At 40.7% G+C, this 16,045-nt stretch overlaps 1 long non-coding RNA gene across 1 annotated transcript in view; it reads left to right on the forward strand.

The window, feature by feature from the left end:
• The first annotated feature begins 7,005 nt into the window (after nt 1-7,005).
• The window catches only part of LOC136060464 (uncharacterized), a 29,267-nt gene continuing 20,227 nt past the window's right edge, over nt 7,006-16,045 (forward strand). The window contains exons 1-2 of the long non-coding RNA XR_010623363.1: nt 7,006-7,092; nt 9,653-9,759. This is a non-coding gene — a long non-coding RNA (uncharacterized LOC136060464). The remainder of the gene's footprint in view (nt 7,093-9,652; nt 9,760-16,045) is intronic.

Here is a 16,045-nt window from a genome sequence, read left to right on the forward strand (position 1 = left end):
CCACTATAGATCTTGTTTTCAAATCTGCTGCACTCCAGCTTCATGGCTGAACAAGCCTGTTTTTAAGCAGCACTTATCCCCCCACTCAGTTGTTCTCACCTTTGTATTGTGGTAAGAACAGGTGGCTTGGATCCAAACTCCTTCCAAAATTATACTGCTTGTTCTGATGCTCAAACGAGGGGCTGGATTCTTCTGAAGATGCCAGCAGTCTGCTGCAAGGGGTGCCTGAGAAGCAGCATCTTATGGAAGCTCTTCTTTCTGGTTCCAGCTCTGCCTCAATGCAGCAGAACTTTGCTCCTCTGCTTGCTGTTTCAGTTTCTCAGAGATTCTCACTTACATCACTCATATAGCTTTACTCTGGGTGGATAAGTGGTGATAAAAGAACTTGTTTTATTTTTATGCCTTGACTTGAGTGATTCACTCAATCTGATGGCACTCACAAGACTTCATTAAACAGCTATGATTGAATAAACAACAATGGCTCCAGCCCTACACTGGAGTGCTATCTGCTGATAGCTAAAGTGTTATCTAAATGCTCTTTCATGGGAGTTTGCCAAAGTGCAAAAGAAGCCATCTGAGAAATGCTGTGCTTGGGTCAACTTTTTAGATTGTGGGTGCAGTGAAGAAACAGCTTGTCCAGTTCTAAATATACCATCTTTGACAGACGTGGAATAAGTCCGCTGATTGAAATAGCTGCCTAGTTCCCAGTGTGAGATCTTACTGTATAACATCAGCACTTGGCTGCCCCTCTGGTAAACTTGGAGAAGAACCGATTTCCATTTTGCTCCTTTTGAAATGAAAGACATTTGAGGATTGTCATTCAGCAGGAATGTACCAATTCTGAGAACTTCTAAACAAGGCTCACTTCATAATGAATGGCAGCGGGAGCCTGGATTTATGGTGAGATTATTTGGTTAGACGTAGCCCGAAGGAATGAAAAATGAGCAGCCTGAATAAGAAATTTGTTGAATATCTCGTCAGTGAAATCAAGTGGCCTGATTTATGAGAAATACCAAGTTATCTTTTTGCAGGCAGATTTGTGAGAGTGATTTTAAATCTATGCCCTTTGAGTGGTAGCCCTTGCTGAGTTTACACTGTACCTATTCCTTCTTGAAATGTGGTGGGACGTGTCTCTCTATATATGGCCAGATGGAGTCCTTGGTGGACTGCCAGCTGCCATAAGAGGGATGCTGATGCTTTTCTGCTCTCAGCCTTCCTGGGCTGGTGGATGTGAAGGAAGCAAGGGCTGGCTGTGGGAGCACAGAGCCCTGGCAAGCACTGTTGAGGGGATGGGTGTGATGAAAGATGGAGGTGTTTGAGATCCCAGTGGAGACCAAGAGACATTTTGGTGCCTTTGGCTTGGCATAGGCTGCCAGATGGATAGCCCGCCCTGTTCTAGTGATTGAGTGACTCCCTCTCTAGGAGTCCTCCATAAACAAACATGTATGTAGCTGGTGTTGCCTGGAGCTAGGGTAAATTAGATGTCTGGAGTAAGAGATGGTGAGTCCCAGCCAACTTGTGTAAAGGTAAAGGATGAAACCATGGCTTCATTGAATACTATAAGACTTTTGTTAATGGTTTCAGTGGAATCCCTAATTTTCCTGTCATTATTTTTACCTGAGTGTATGCATGGCTATGTGTATACATGCTTTTTCATTGACAAAACATCCCAGAGTTGGAAGTTTCTCTTAAATTTTCCATCCAGCTTTCTTTATGAATCCTAGGTTGCACATATGTCCAGGACTCTTGTTTTTGCCCATGTGTAGCTGACTGGCTATAATGAAGTCATAATCGTTGCTTGACTAACTTCAAAGTATGGACTCAAACCCACGGCTGTTTTTTCATGTTTTAAAACAATAATCATATTTCTTTTTAAATGAATCTCTCACCACTTCATAGGAACTTGCAGTTCTGCAAGTGCTAAGGGCTTTTTTCAGCACATGCTAACCCTGAAATCAGTGGAAGACCTGAGTGAGTAAAGGTAAGCATGTATTCACACACTTGCTGATTTATTTGAGATAGAGCATCCACTGTTTTCCTGAACTGTGTCTTATGTTTCAAAGGAGGGGCCTTTGTTTTCCCTAATGGTCCATTTATATATTGCAATGTGCTGAGAGCTCAGGATAATCCCATTTGGAGGAAGAAGGGAGGAGGGAAGGCAACACTAGGGAAAGCTATTTTCAGTAGCTCTGTTTTCTCTAACCCTATTTTCTTCATTATGATCAGCTAATGCTGACAGACTGGTTCAGAGGATTTAAACCCCATTATATGCTACAGACAAGTCAATGAGGCCTGGAGTCAGATCCTTCTTTAACATAAGTAAAATAAAGATCCCCTGTGGCTTTTAATTCCTTTTGATTTAGTCACTTAATTGAACCTGCACTGTTCTTCCTTTGTAATTGATCACCACACAGAAAAGGTAATGAAACAGAAAGCTTTATTTTCTCTCCGGTGATTTTTATGGTTATCATGGAAATGTTTTTTCTGCTTCCTTTTGGGATGTAAAAATTCTCAACATAGGCAAAGAGAAATCAATGTTAGTTAACTGAAGGCACTTACATGGTTGGAAGATTATAAGCTCTTCTGTTGTTCTTTTGTTTAGTTTTTGTTGTTGTCGATAACATAGCTCAGGTTTTTCAGAATGACAATGAATTTGGCTTTTTGTTGTCCTTTTCTTTTTTCAAAGCTGAAACTGTTAAGTTTGAAGACTTGGTCCAAAACCCACTGAAGCCAAATGGGAATCATTCCATCTAATCTAGTGGCTTTGGATCATGCATTAGATGCACATAGTCAAGACATATTTATATATGTATGCACACACACACATACAAGCAGATGCTTATCTGCTCCACATGCAGTTTGTCAAAATTAGAATTCAACTCTAGGCAAGATAATGAAGGATTTTTTTTGCAAGGTTTTAAGAAAAGCTGATAATAAGTTTTCAATTCCATTATTTCCTTTAAATCTAATTGCTCTCAGGCATTTCTTTCTTTTGCCAAGTTTCTCCTTCTTCCATTTGTATATATTCCCCTTTCCATTTTCTTCCTTTTTATTTGTTACTCGTCTTGGCTACCTTCTGAATAGTGAAGGTCTCATGGACTCTATTCACCCAGTAGCCAGCTAATGCACCCATCATGAAGTTACCGATATTTCTTTATGATGCACAGAGCTTGCTGAGATTTAAACGACTCAAGTCTGAAACTCTTAAGGAGTTGCCAAGTTTCCCCACCCCTTGCCTTTGTTCATAGTCCTTTTGCCTTGAAGCAATTTTAATAAAGACTATGTAACAACATGATGTTGGCATAGCATGAGCAACATTATTCCATCTGTTTCTAGGGAAAATGTAAAAACATGTGTTAGTGTAGCATCGAGGTTTCAATTTTCAACGGTTAAAAATTCAGCAATACTGAAGTTAAATGCTGCTTTTCAAACCTATTTAACAATTTTCATTGCCTTTGTTTTTTAGGAAGAGTCAAGTTCAGATGCCCGAGCACCCATTCAAAACTAAGGTTTTGTTAGCTATTTTGATTTGGACAGCCAAAATCCTTGCTTTCTGTTGAAAATGTTGCAGAGTTGTTATGTTAAAGAGTGTTCAGTTTCTCACTGAATGTTTGGTATTTGCAAACATTTATCTTAACTTCTATGAGAGTTAACCTTACATTACACAGGGAGCTTGAGCATGTTGATTTTAATACTTGGCTAATCCTAGATTAGTATTAAAAAAGAAACATGAAAAGGAATATTCAGTGCTTTTTGGAATTAGGATCTTACCTCTTTTTTACTTGTCTTTTTTTTTTTTTCCCTGTGAATTATAGTGGTACACCAGGCAGAGTTTTTACTGAACCTCACATTTTAAACAGTGATGATAGAATATCCTGTCAGTGCAATAGTGATGATTTGTGCCAAAAGTCTCACTTTAGGAGTTATGTTGGTGTAGTCAGGAAACAAAATGATGCAGCATGTGTCTTCCTGGCATTCATACCTAGTGAGAACAGCTTTCACTGCCAGTGTTGCTCAAAACAATGTTCACAAGAAGATATTCATTGACACAGAACAGCATTACTGCATAAGGTATAGAGCAGAGGTGTGATCCTGTACAAATCAAGTGACTGAAGAGCAAACAGGGAGAAAACAGGTAACTGATGCTACAAACGAGGAAAGTGGTTGGCCATCTACAATAAGTGAACAGGGCTGGACCACATGATCTCCCTTTCAGCCTCAACAATTCTGCAGTTTTGCAATTTGCAAGTCTCCTGTTTAAATAATGATCGGATTACTGAACAGATACCACACAACAGGTGAGTCACTGTGCATCATGGCTCTTAAGTTTCTAACAGTAGAGAGTTCAGAACTGGTATAATCTGTTGTTTTTGTTTGTTTGATTGTTTTCTTGAATGCTTTTTAGTTAATACTTGTGAAGGACAAATGTGCATTAAAAAAAGAAATGTTGATTTGTGAATGATCCATTATGATTATTTTATTCAAGCAACTCTTCCACCATTTTCTTTGCATGACTGTGTACTAGCATCTATGGCCTTTAATTTGATTCCTTTGTCACCGTTCAGAACTGGTTGAATTCAAGTAACTGACTCTTATATTTGAAGTTTTCTCTAATTTTCAAATAGTTCAAGGCCTCTTTCAGACCCATCTTTGAAGTGTTCATGTATTACATTCCACCTTATAAAATACACCTCTTCAATACACGTTGCCAAAAAATAGTGGAGAAAGAAACTTGTTTTAAAGAAACCTGATATCTGTGCTAGCTATGGGTACCATGCTCTACTTTGTGTGATAATGTTTGCTTGTGGCTACTCTATTTCATGCATGCAGTAAATTCAGTGTATATGGTATTGCGTACTCAAGCCCTTCAGGTAGCACATAATCTGTGGGGGACATTAGAAAAATTGACTTTGAATGCCAAAGTAGGCTATAGTGTGATGCAGGAAAATATCATTTTGCAATGGCTACTGAGCTAATATGCTTGCTTGCAAATAAATCCAAGCACCTGCTGAGAAGCAGCTCCTCTGTTTCTCCTCACAGTTTTGCCTAAATGACTCTGTTTGTGCTCTGCAACATATGAAGTGCATGAGCCTCAGTCATCCTCTGTGAGCAGGCCATCGTCCCCAGCAGCTCTGAACCAGACATGAGACCAGAACACATCCAGCTCACCAGCTCTTGGCAGAGTTTCCCTGTGAGGGGGGACCACAGGGGACCCTTCACATCCCCCTGACCACCAAGAGCTGGCCACTCTCAAATCTGCATTTTTTTTCATGAGGTGTGACTCATCAGGGTCATGAAGTTGTGACCTTGTAAAAATGGCTTTTCTGGAGTGATAGAAACCACAAGATCCCATTACAAGCCATTTCGTTTTCAGTGACTAATAGAAGGTCAGATGTAATCAGACAAGAGGAAATTCTTAACTCTTTCTCAGATTCCCTTTTGCCTCTTTAGCAGAAGCAAAGCTCACCAATAAATGAAATTCAGCTCAGATGGGTATTCTTTGTATACAATGTGCCAGTAACCTGGTTATTCAACAGAAGACTGCTTAATGTCTGTCCAAGTCTTGATTTTTTTTCCTGCAAAAACTGTTTGCTGCTTCTAAAAGTATTTTAGCTACTTCAAAAGTCTCAAAACAGCTTTTTTTCATTCACATTCATTGTTTTGTGCATTCAAGTGAACAAGGTAGGGAGCAAAGTATCAGGGTTACAGACTGGATTCCTGGAGCAGATGAGTAGACATTCATGGCCAGAAAACAGAGCAAGCTGACGAAGTCCGTGTAGCCAACTCTGCAACCAAAACCACAGTGCTGGGACTCAGAAGGTCTCACTTGTTAATTTAACTGCAAGTATATAAATAAATGCTGTTGGCCCTATTAATGTAAGTGATTCAACATAGACTGACTCTCAGACCTATGCAGAGCTCTTGTAAAATTAATGTTCATTGTGTGCTGAAAATTGTAGAGGCATGGGACTCGTGCAAAGGCCAGGAACTAAGCTTATGGCTTAGACATAAGGGGCAGTGCATGAATTGGTAGGCAGACTATGGAGCAGCATGTACACTTTGATCATAAAATACTTTTTAGTAACTGTTGGGGTCACTTCAACCAAGGACCAGATTATATATGTATGTAAGAGTCTGTGGTATAATGGGCTCTGCATTGTTCTTAATATTGAAGGAGAACTGTCAATGGACTACCCATCCAAAGTTTCACTAAGTGACCTTGAAGTCAGCGTGAACATATGTAATATAATGCAAGCAATTATATACGGTATTTTTCTGCCTCTCTGCTTCCTCCATATTGTTATATCTATTTTCAGCTCAGTGCAGGTCTGAGGGGTAACAGCACATGACTCACGGACCAGACACCAGTGACAACGCATTACTCCGTGTCTGTTGGCCAAGTGCTACTGACTGAAATCTCTGGCTCTACCTCAGTTTGCTGCAGCAGAGTGTCTGGGCTTGCTTAGATTAGCTTGAGAAAAAATGACCTTTATTGTTCTTATCCACATTCTCACCTTCTGCCACCTCCGTGTGTGTGCCAAAGTCACCTCCCCTGCAGGGGTGAACAGATTTAGAGGAGCTTAAAATGGCACATATAACTGGGGTGATTTTTAGTTTTTGAGTTCTTTATTTGTCTTTGTAAATGAAGCTCCTTAAAATGGCTTGTAATTGCAGGTGAGGAGATAACTGCTAGCAACAAATGAGCATCTGTGCAGTTCCTCCCAGCAACAGTCTGGGGGAGTTTAGGAAGCTGTGTAACCACAGGGATGTTTCTTTTCCAGCTCAAGTAGCTGGTGCCTTTATAGGACTCATTTTCTGTAATTTTGCCAAAAGCAGTTTTAAAATCTTCTCATATGGCATGGACAAAAAGAAGAGAGACTTTTAAAGTAGGCCCCTGAACCTACAGGTGTTGAATTGCGTTAACCTTGTGACATACGTAGAATGTGATGTGGACTTCCCACTAGACAGCTGATATTGTGCCCATTCTCTAGGTCGAAAGAGAATGTCCTCACCAGGCAACGCTGTCCCAGGCCTGAGAGCCAACTTCCCTTTCCAAGTCTGGTGCTGCATTCAGCTGGAGTCACCCAACTGGTGAGTTCTTGCAGGTAGGGTGGGAAAACTGTTTCTTGTAGCATCACTTTGTGTGGATTCTTGCCATGGACAGTATAACAGCATAAGCTATGCTAACTCCAAGGATACAAGTCAGAAGATTCTTCTCAAGTGTCTGCATCTTTAAATAAGCAAAAGTAAATAAAGAGCATTATTAGGAGGCCTGAGTCTTGGAGGTCCAGCTCAATCTTGCTAAGAATCTATGTACGTGTCATTTTGCTTTAGTTTCATCAAATAAGGAATGGTGATGAAAACTAAGGAAGTGAGCCGAGGTGACCCCTTGCTGGATTAATTGCTCATAGTGATAGATTAGAGGCCCTGGTGGGCTCCCCTGCCTAGAACAGTATACAGCTGATGTATGTGATAAAACATACAAATGCTTCTGTCTTATGAATTTTACTGGAATTCAGATGTTTCCTGCCTGTGACAAATGATAAGAACAGATTTTTCAGGTTTCTTACTATAAAATCTTCCATAATGTCATCTTCCATACAGTCTTCAGTCACAACAAAATAGGTATCTCTCAAAAGCTCGAGGGACAAGCATACGAGTATTTTGCTAAAATGATTACTAATTTCATTCCCTTCTCTATGTGTTGTCATTGATCCTTCTAAAGGCTCTCATTTAATGACTTCCTTTCTGCAGTACCAGGGGATCATCGAGTGGGTATTCCTTAGTAGTTTGCATCTAGAGGCTATTTGGCTAAAGATGGAGTTATGTATTCATTGGTTTGCTTCTGTTGCTTCATGTTCCACTGCCTAGGAGTTTTTAAAAGGAAATCATCTAAGTGAATAATCTGTTCCATACTGCAATTATAAATCCTGAGGAGAAAAGTAGGCTGCATCATTTTTAGTACAAATTGCAAAACCTTAATCTGGAGACACCAGAAGATATATCAAGCTGTGCTAGAGGTAGATTTAATCCATTCAAACCCAAGCATAAAAAAGGATTTCAGGTTTCTGTGAAACTGAGCTCAGATTGTGCAGTTGGCTTTCTGCCAGGCTTTAGGTCATGTAGAAACTAACTTCTGCACAAAGTCTGTGCAACATATTGTGCAGTGAACCCTATATTAAAGTATCTATTCAAAATCCTAGAGCAAATACGGAGTCCTAAAGTAATTGACGTCCTGTCAGAAGCAGAAACGGAGAGAGTGTTAACACAAAGAATGTGAATTGGATCTTTTCCTGGGACAGTGATTTACAGGGTTCGGCTTGGAACAGCAATAAAAGTGACTTTAAAATGATCTCACAGTAATGGAAGAATATGTGTCGGAATAAAGTGTGTACGTAACACACATAGCAACTGAAGGGAAGATACTCAGATGAAAACATTGATGTGGAGATCAATAAATATTTAGCTTCCAGCATAATCATCTTAGAGAAATGAAACACGTTTGGAGACTGCCTTAAACAATTACGTCAAAAATCTTGCCTTGCCTTGACCTTTTCAAACTCACTGTTGATGCAAAAATATGCAAAGGAAGCTCATTATGATTCTGCATATTAATTTTTTACCTTGGCCTTTCAGCTCATGCGGGAATATTGTATATGACTCTAAGGAATACTGCAATAAAAAACTTAGCACAAATCCAGAGTGAATACATCCATGAGACAGTGTTGCATGAACTGCTTTTAGATTGGCACTAATCAGCTGCTGTGTGACAGGTGATTTCAGAAATATTTACTTAAGATCCTGAGGACTCATCCCCCCTTAGTGATGTGAAAGTCAGACCCTGGTCCCTGCTATTAAGCTTACAGAGCAGATCCATGTGTCCTTTATGGCTTTGCTTCATGGTTCTGACTTCAGAAAGTCTACCTGAAGGATTCTTCCACTGAAGCGCAAACCCCGGGGAGCAGATGTTATTTACATCTGGTTTGATACCCAACCACCTATTGGGTCTTTGTCTCACGTGAAGAGGCAAGGCCACTGAGATGCTTTGTGTCACTGTGCATGAGGCTTTTATCCTAGCACAATACATGGATGAGCTAAAGCTGTCCTAGACGTGCAAAAACCTAAACCATTGCGGACTGTGGGTGTGCTCTGTCCATCTGTAGCTTGGCAGAACATATCATTCACCACCACCTCAAGATGATGCAGCTCAGGTGCTCCTTTGAAGGTTTAGTACTTATGAGATCATTGAGTTTCACCCTGCAAGTACCTGTCAAACACCATGCACAGCAAACTGGACAGGTTTGTTGTTTTTTTTTTTTGTTGTTGTTGTTGGGTTTTTTGTCCTTGTGAAGTGCAAAGGAGAACAGACATAGAGACATACATGAGAAAGATATTTTTCACTCTAGGTGGGCAGGTGTTAGGAAAGAGCTATAAAGTTACTGTTTATTGAGAAATGTACATGCTGTGTGTTTAAGTAGATATTAAGAGCTTAAAATCATGCTCTTCACTCCTTAAAAATGTGGGAAACATACTTCAACTGCAGAAATTATAGTATTGGTTGGGTTTGGGGCATTGGCATCATACTTTTGTACTGAGCCCCACTTCTTCAGTTGCACTGAACAAACTGAGAGTTTACTTTCTCTTTTTGCAGAGGTGTGTGGTTTGCTCTCCTGCTTTTGCTTAACTGGCCAGCAAGTGAATTCAGAGTGAGCAGGGTCAGCTCCGCAACAAGGAAGACCTGAAGAGATCAAAGTAACAGTAAGTGTCACAAAATTTCTTTTTCTTACTATGTAAAAACATCAAATGCCCCATTTTGTAACCTTGAGGAAGTGGGCTTCAGGGTCCTCTCTTCCTGGAACAAACAGGTACCTCCTTTAGAGATAATGTAAATTTATAATTGCTCATGGGAACAGTGCAGAATTTTTTTTCCCACTCTTCACTTTATCTCATGTGGAAGATGTGGCTCTAAGAGTTACATTAGGTGCAATTGGTTTAGCAGTGCATGGGAATGTGGTCCCTGATGTAAGTCATTGGAACAGGTGCCATGTCATATTAATTGCAAACAAAGGGCTTGCTGAACCACCTATCTGGTTGCATTAGTCAAAGTTAATGAATAATTTATTTATTAAGAGATGTCCTCCAGCATCTGCACATTCTGCTGGAAATTGTTCAGATGGCAGCTCAGGCTCTTCAGCTGAAGCATACATCTGGCTATGAAGCACACCACTGGCATTGCCACTGGGGGATGGAAGCATAGGAAGGAGTAGTGGAACATGTTTCCTGTACTGTTAGTTTTCTAACCTTTAACATTTCCTCCCGTGTGACACTCTTATCTCCCCAGCAGCACCTGGATCCTTGCTTCCCTCCAGTCAACAGCTGGGGGCTAATTACCTTTGAGTCTTACCCAGTGTCACCTGAATACAACATACATTATTCCTCTGATTGGCTGTGTGCTGCTTTTGCATTTCTGTCAGTTGATTCATCATCTTAATGTTAAGTAAGCTCTTAAATCTTGAGCTTCAGGCTATAACTGGTGAACATGAAGAGAGATAGATTACAGATTATTCTTTAAAACTTACAGTTATGTTTTCCAAAGTTTGTTTACCACTAATATTAAGAAAACGCAGACATCTTTACATTTATAAAGCCTCTGCTCTGTATTGTTTACCTTTGCTTCCTTTGGTGTTCATCGGGTTCACAGATAGCTCTTGCTGTCTCTCATCCTTCACTGCCTCCATAAAACTCCTAGAGAGCAACCAAAGGAGGGCTATGAAGATGGTGAAAGTTCTGGAGGATTCTTTCGTACTCAGGCTATTCTGTGATTCTAAAAGAAGGGCAAGTGGCCAGCAAGGATGGAATCATCAGGGGAGAAGTTGCACTTAGTGGAGGCAGTCAGGGTGTTGGATGTACTTATCACATCTGCCTGCATCATACTGCTTTCTCCTCTGCCTCTGCTTTTCCAAGTGAGGACTCTGCTATGTGAAAGCCAAGGTAAGAGGAGGTGATTGCATTTGAACAAAGAAGGTGTGGCTGAGTTTTTCTGAGGAGATAGGCAAAGCCTATGGCATAGGGCAGATTCTGCCCTGCAGAACAGGGAACTCCTAAAGCTGTCAGTCAAGAAGTGGTCAGCGGAAGCAGATTTGGGCCAGGGTCTTTTATAAAACACGAATCTGAACCAGAAGTGAGTGCTCCAGCAGTCCATTGTGAAGCTGACAAAAGCCACAGGCATGCTGTGCTGGGCAGGACAAAGGTAGCGCCTGAGGTCTCTGTGTCCATCACAAGTAGCACTGGTGATACCCTGTCTGACCATGGATGCTATGTTTGCCAAAGCCTTCAGGAGCTTACTGTGTGCTCTGCTCAGGGCAGAGAGAGAGGGCAGGCATTTGTGAAATAATCTCAGAACTGCTTTAGAATAGCATGTCCTGTCTCTGGGGGTTATCTAAGCCATGTTTGCAAGGAGAAAAGCTGTTGCAGCTTTTAATGATTTCTGTAATCTGGTCTGGGACTTTGTAGTGAGACTGGGCTGAGAGACAATCCTGGTCTCTTAGAATCTCTACTGTGTTGCTCCACAGATTTAGCAGAATGACAAGCCCCAAAACCAGGCTTTGTCATCACAACAGGAAGGTTTGCATCTCCTGTTCTCACAGCTGTCCCCTGGGCATGAGAGGATCTTGCACATGACCCATCCTCACTGGGTCTCCTGAGCCATCTTGTTGTTGAGATAGTTGCATGAACCAGCTAGGGAGTTAAATCACAGAATCATAAAATCACCAAGGTTGGAAAAGATCTTCAAGATCATCCAGTCCAACCATCCACCTACCACCAATATTTCCCCACTAAGCCACATCTCTTAATACAATTTCTAAACATTTCTTTAATGTTTCATCATAATTTTGATACTTGTGCTAATCTCCCGTGGATTCATAGCTGAAGACATCACAAAAGAAAACAAACCTCCTCCAAACAGTTGTGCGTGTATAAATCACCTACATATGTTTCTTGTTCCTTGCTATGCATGGGTTTCTTTTTAATATAATTCTTGGCACGACAGAAACCATGTTGGTGACATTATTAGTATTGTTGGCCTGGAATGTTTTTAATAACACCGAGACTGTTGGTACAGAGCGTGAATTAGTTGTCAGTTCTTGAGAAGTCAAAATGTAATTGCTGATCAAACATTTAAAATATGATTTGTATTAGCAATGGTTTTCCCTATAAATTCTTACTTATGGCCATTAGGCAGGAAGCCAAAAACTGACAATGTGACAGCTCTGCTCAGCAGTCACAGTTTGGAGTGCAGCTCCAGGCTTCTATTCCTGACTGAATTTCTCATGTTTTTCAGAGATTTTTTTTTTCTTTTGGCAAGAAAATATGAAAATAAGTTTAGGCCAACCTGAAATACATCTTTGTCCCATTCTACTTTTCTAGGGCTGCTGTCAGGCTGACAGATCAGTTACTGCACAGCTTTCTCTATTACACTCTATATAAATCTGCATTTCCTTCCAGACTATTCTCCATCACCCTGCCTTCTTTCATAGCCATCACAAAACGGGTGTGGAAGCAAAGTACTTTTTGCAGGCACCTCTACAAAAAGTGGGCTTCACCTGTGAAACCACAGAATTAGTGAGAGTGAGCCAAAACAGATTTCTTTTTTTTTTTTTACTGAGTTCAGCTCCAAATATATTGTTTTAACAGATTAATCTACCCTTCCTTCTTGTTGATGTTGAGATTATCATTCCATGAGTATTGTTCCTCCCTTCCTCTGACCTGCACATGCCTCTTTTGACGACATAGTGTGCAAACCAATTATTCACGCTTCACTGGAGTGTTGTTCATCTAAGAGACAGAAAATTCTTGTCTGAGAAAGGGGAGAAGGAAGAGGTTTCTGTGGGAAGAAACTACTGCTACATAGGAGCCCACTAGTGATAGGGAGCAAAGAGCAGTGATGCTTTCCATCGCATCAGCATCCCAGTGTCAGAACTTTCCTTCTGCAGCTTTTGGGAAGAAAAATGCTAATCTAGTATTAATGATGTCAAATTATCTCAACAGAGTTCAGTACAGGTGTTCCCAGGACAGCAGACCAAACAAGTCATTTGGCTATACTATTATGGCAGATCAAAGCTTCATCACTTTCCTTGTTCAGTATCTTCTACTTGCTCTTAAATCAAAATGTGAAGCTTGCTAATTCCAGTGGCTGATAAACGAGCCTGGCTTCTTGTCTCATAGACTCACCTCTGTTCTGAACTCTTCAGCAGATTCCCAGAAGGCATGCACCAGAGCTGGTTGAACCTGCATGACCAACTGAACTCTTCAGAGCAAATTCCTTTCTCCTTTTGCTGGCTGCATATTTCTCTGAGCTCATTTCTTTGCCTACCCTGTCATCAGCTGGAATTTGCTTTCAGAATAATATCATCATTCAATGTTTGCACCCTGTTTGAAAAGTCTGAAGTACCAATTCAGAAAATTCATTGTATTTTCTTTTTGTGTTCTTCCTGACACTCTTTCTCAATCCAGGCATACTAGTTTCTCTCTGCAGCTTGTCTTGCATCCCAGCTGGTACCTGTTCCCAGCTTCATCCATGCTTGTTTAACTTCTATGCTGCTGGAAGTACAGTGCAGAACTGGTCGGTTATATGCTCTTAGTTGCTTCATATTGTAATAATGATACTGGCTTCATGTGTGCTTGTAGAACCTCTTGAGAGTATCAAAGAAAGTGAGAACTTGCTGAATGACAGTGAAGTTAGGGGGAATGGATTTGTGCTAGAAACTTCTATTGAATGTGTCTAAACTACTAAAGAAGGATTTTTTTGGTTGTGTAATTTCTTTTTATTCCTCTTCATCCTCTCTCCTCCCCTCTCCCAAATACTTAAGATTTAGGGGAAATCTTTGTGGAAATTCTAACTCTTTAGATATAAAAGTCATCACAGTAGCAAATATCAGGTCCGTGCTCTACAGCATGTGATTCAGTGATATTCATGCAAAGATGTTATGGACATAAAATCTCAAACAATAGCTTCTACTTTGGAAATAGACACAAAATTTTGCTCGAAATATTAAAAAATCTTTAGGCCCTACAGAGCCATTGGGATCAATTCAGAAGAAGTGGTAACAGCTTGGCCAAAGGAATATGATGAAAGGAGGGCAGAGAGCAGGAGTGTTGACTACCAGGGTCCATGATATGAAATAAACTAGTTACAGGAGTGCTTATTCTGGAGTGTGTGCAAACATACATCAGTAACAGTCCAGCTAGGGCAGAAAGGCAAAAATCCGTTTCTGTGGTTGTCTTGTTTCCTGAGGGACAGATCACTTTCCAGGTGAGATGAGTTAAAGTAAACTGCAGTTGTGGTACCAGAGAGGTAGTATTTTTAGTGGGCACAAATGAGCCTGATTGCAGTGGAAAGAGCAACTGCCCAGTTTTTCTTTTCTGAGTTCATTGCAGCTGGCTTCGGTGACACTCTGTGTTAAGCAGAAAGAGCCAGCAGAGCATGCTATGGCATTATTTGTTTTCCTCATCTCTTAATTTTCCACACTGATAAACATGGTAGAGGAAATGCACACACACAGTTAATATTAAAGGATGAGGTTAGATATGCTTAGCTACAGGGTTTCCCTGCAACCATGAGGGCTCAGTTCAACCAGAAAATCCCAAGGCAGCCTCCATGTTGGTCCTTGCATCATCTCAGGTGTTCTATGGGGAATGCTTCCCTCTGGCATTGGAGTGTCCTGAACTGATCCATCTCCAAAACGCAGATCAAACACTTATTCACCAGCACAGCTCTCAGCCAGCACCCGTGATTCTTGCGTGCATACAAAATAGGGTACTCTTGTTGTGTCCAGCAGCTTGCTCTTATTCTGCCTTTGCCCTTCTTCCACATCAAACCTTTATTTCATTTGACTATCATGTCTTGATTCTCTTCAAGCTATCAACAACCCTTTCTTCATCCTTCATGCCCAGACCCTGATTACTTTCACTTTGTTCCCTCACAAAAGAAAAGGGAAAAAAGGCTTATGAAGCTGTGAGAATCACTGCCAAAGTTATCCTGACTATGAGTTCACCAGCTTTCAGAAAATAACGACAGTTTAAAAAATGGTGCTTGGATGGATCAGGGGTTGCATAATGGGTGTCTTCGACTTTATTTCAGATGGCTTACTCTGCTCTTGGGTCCTACTTTTCCATTCCCTGACAACTCCTACCTCTGACTTTGCTTTCAACATTTCCTGTTTCACCCGTGTTTGCTTGCTGAGTTGCTTTGGTTGGAAGAGGACCTGTTTTTACCAGCACCCATGAGACAGGTCTTTTTGTTTTTTTAATTTTTTATTTTCCAGGATATTTGCCAGTTGTGGCTGAAATTTCTCCACCACTGATGTTCTGAGCTAAAAATTAATTAATTAATTAATCACCAGAATCTGTAAGCACTCATTTGATGCATTGCTCTCCAGCAAAGTTGTCTGTGGTTTGACCTGGGATTCAGCCCACTCCTGTTTCTATCCCCTTCATGGGTGACAGTCCAAACATAATCCAGGCTCTTACTAGCTGGATCCCTTTGCCCTGCTTATCCTACTCATGTCTGTGGGACCACAACCACCCAGAAATTCAGACTTTACTGGCTATTTTGAGATGATTCCTGCTGAAGAGCAAAGGCTCGTCAGTGGTATTCATTTTGGCTCAGTGATCTTTTTCCCCTCTAATTGCTGTCTTGAACTCAAAGTGCCTCCAGCGTAGAAGAGAGTGATAAAAGATGCAAGAAAATGTACTGTGCACCCTGATAGAAATGGAAAAACAGATCAGACTGTTCTTAAAATTAAAAGACTGACCAAAACATCTTGATGAGCACTAATGAGTCATATCACAGGACGGGCTAAGGAATAACACAAAAAAAATTCTTTCAGTTCCCTGCTCAGGCCAGAATGTTTATGTCTTACTACTGATGTCTCTTTTCCCTCATCTGCCATTTCAGGCAAGATGATTCCTTTTGAGCAATGATTTCTTTTGGAGAAAAAAATATGAAAACAAAAAGAGAAGCCCTACCCTGATATTCATCAAG

Source organism: Cyrtonyx montezumae, unplaced genomic scaffold (genome assembly GCF_038088225.1).
Source record: "Cyrtonyx montezumae isolate F1298 unplaced genomic scaffold, pur_monq_1.0 scaffold_0, whole genome shotgun sequence".
NCBI classification, from domain to species: Eukaryota; Metazoa; Chordata; class Aves; order Galliformes; family Odontophoridae; genus Cyrtonyx; species Cyrtonyx montezumae.